Below are 2986 nucleotides of genomic sequence, written 5' to 3'. Positions count from 1 at the left end.
ATGAGACTTGTAAGACATAAACCAACTCGAGTCTCATTAGACCATGCATGTTGTTGAGTAGGGAAGATTAAGTCGACTTGTAGGTGTTGTACAATCTAATCGATTCGGCTCCGGGACCCAAACTTTCCTAGGATTGTAAGATATAACCCAACTCAATCCATCACAACAATAATTGCTTGCTTATAATTTGAGAACATGTTTGTATGATCAATTCCCATGATTCCCCTATGACCCCATGACACCCTAGTGCTTTTTATCAATTGTTTACAACCCTTTTTAATTCATCTTGCTTGTTTATTTCCATTGCTATTTAGTTTAGTGACCTTCTACATCAACCCAAATTGTGACACCCCTAAGACACCACTAGTTTCAATAGAAATCTCATCTCAATTCCCGTCCCTTGGGATCCGACCTTTACTTGCCTCTTTACTAATTGTAGAGTTGTTTGTGAAGTTATAAATTGTGTTTTGATTGGACGTGACCCAACGACATACCATTCCGTTCACATCAAAAATGGCGCCGTTGCCGGGGACGGTGTTAGCTTGATTTAGATTTTCTTATATTGTTATTAGTTGTGTTTTTCTTTGCCTTGGGGAAGTAAAACTCCTCAAGGTTTGTTCTAATTGTTTTCAAGTTGTTTGATATTTTGCATGTCTAGAAGGTCACAAGGTGATTTGTTACCTTTTGATCGTGAAATTGAAAGAACTTTGACAACCAATAGAAGACTTGCTAGGAGGAATTTGAGAGGTATTGGTGAGGTTGTAGATATTCAACCAACTATTGAGTTCATCAACCCTTTTGCAAGAGAAGGTGAGGAGAACCCATTACAAAATACCACACAAAATCAACCCACAATGCCTAAGTTTTCATCACATTCCGTACCCACCGAGGAGAACCTACCCAATGGTACTCCCACACCACAACATCTAACCGGAAATTTTATTGCCAAATCCGCTTTTATCCAATTAGTCGAAAGGAGCCAATTTGGGGGGATGCCTAGTGAAGACCCTCATTCTCATATGGAAACCTTTTGTGACTATTGTGATGCGATTTCTCAAACCGGTGTAACTCAAGACCAAATTTGATGGGTCTTATTGCACCGTGAAACAATGGTTGAAGGGCCTTGATAAGGCCACTCTCGGAATTGATTCTTGGAAGAAGTTGGCTCTAGCTTTCTACAAAAAATTCTACCCACCGGAAAAGACTAACATGCTAAGAGCTCAAATTACGGGTTTTAAGCAAAGGGATGAAGAATCTTTGTATGAAGCTTGGGAGTGGTTCAAAGGAATTTGTCGCTCATGTCCTCACCATGGACTTAGCGAGTGGTTCTTGGTACAACAATTTTGGAACGGTTTATATGAAGATTCAAGGAACATTCTCAACATGGGATCAAATGGAATGTTCACCGAAGTTGATGACAATTAAACATGGAACAAAATTGAGGAAATGATTGTCCATAACTCACAATATAGTAGACCTCGCAAGGCTACTAGAGGAGGAAAGCATGAAGTGGACTCCGTTACTCAATTGGGTGCTCAACTTAGTGCTCACATTGACACAATAAATTTGAAGTTTGAAAAAGCTATGGCTAGACTTGAAGAAGCCTCAAAATCACCAAAGCATCATGTTAATGCCATGACGGCATCTTCATCAATCCCAAGTGGGATATGTGAGAATTGTGGAACTTTGGGACATGACCAAAGTGAATGTAGGGGAACAAATGAACAAGTGAATGCTTTCCAAGCATACAAGAGTGATACCCCTTATTCCAACTATTACAATGAAAACACCAAATTCCATACAAATCTCTCATACAAAAGCCAAAATGTTCAAAACCCTCAAACAACATACACCCCACCTCCCATGAGAAACCAAAATCAAAGACCCTTTTACAACCAAAACCAAGGTTACCAAAACCAAAATCCATACAATCACCAAAATGACCAAGGTTTTGATGTTCAAAAAGCGGTCCTCCAAATGCAAAAGAATCAACAAGAATTTTTCACTCAAATGCAAAAAGATAGTCAAGCAAAGGAAACCACCATCAACAACATCCTAGCTCACACCAAAATGTTGGAAACCCAATTGACTCAACTAGCATCTTCAAGCTCACAAAGACAAAAGGGGCAATTACCACCTCAAAGTAATCCCCCAAGACATGAAACGGTTAGTGCCATTCACTTGAGAAGTGGTACAAGGTATGAAGCACCGAAGAAGCAAGAAGAGGATGAAGTTGTGGAAGCCAGTGATAAGGAAGAAATTGTGCAAAACTCCAAGGATGGAGAATCATCAAAAGAAAAAATTTCAAAGAAAAATGAAGACAAGGTCAAGGAGAAGGAGCCCATTGTGATTAGACTTCCTTTTACAAGTCGTCAAGCCAAGCCCAAATTTGATGACCAACTTGGAAAGTTTATGGAAATTGTGAAGAATTTGGAAGTCTCGATTCCTTTCACGGAATTAATCAATCACGTGCCGGCCTATGCGAAATACATGAAAGACATCCTCACAAAGAAGAAGTAGATCCGGAATCTTGAGACTATCGCCTTCACTAAGGTGAGTAGTGCAATACTTCAAGGGAGTTCACCTCCAAAACTAAAGGATCCGGGAAGCTTCTCAATACCGTGTACCATTGGCGACACCACGATCAACAAAGTCTTATGTGATCTAGGGGCTAGTGTGAGTGTTATGCCGTACTCGGTAAGTAAAAGGTTGGGGATGGGAGAGCTTAAATGCACCAATATCACACTCCAAATGGCCGATAGATCGACGAAGACACCATTAGGGATATGGGAAGATGTTCCCGTACGAATTGGGAAGTTTTTTCATCCCGGTGGACTTTGTCATTGTTGATATGGAGGAAGATTCCAACATTCCAATCATTCTAGGAAGACCTTTCTTACACACCGTGGGTGCGGTGATTGATGTGAAACATGGAGAGCTCACTCTAGAAGTGGGAGATGAGAGCATAACTTTTAATCTTGACAAG

The 2986-nt window shown here is 40.3% G+C and overlaps 1 non-coding gene across 1 annotated transcript; it reads right to left on the bottom strand.

Annotated features, from left to right (window-relative positions):
• Positions 1-1209: 1209 nt before the first annotated feature.
• LOC141618609 (small nucleolar RNA R71) lies at positions 1210-1316 on the bottom strand. Its single transcript, XR_012531443.1, has one exon. It is a non-coding gene; the product is annotated as a small nucleolar RNA R71 (small nucleolar RNA).
• Positions 1317-2986: the final 1670 nt, after the last annotated feature.

Source organism: Silene latifolia, chromosome 1 (assembly GCF_048544455.1).
Source record: "Silene latifolia isolate original U9 population chromosome 1, ASM4854445v1, whole genome shotgun sequence".
Classification (NCBI taxonomy): Eukaryota; Viridiplantae; Streptophyta; class Magnoliopsida; order Caryophyllales; family Caryophyllaceae; genus Silene; species Silene latifolia.
This window is presented reverse-complemented; position numbering and strand designations above follow the sequence as displayed.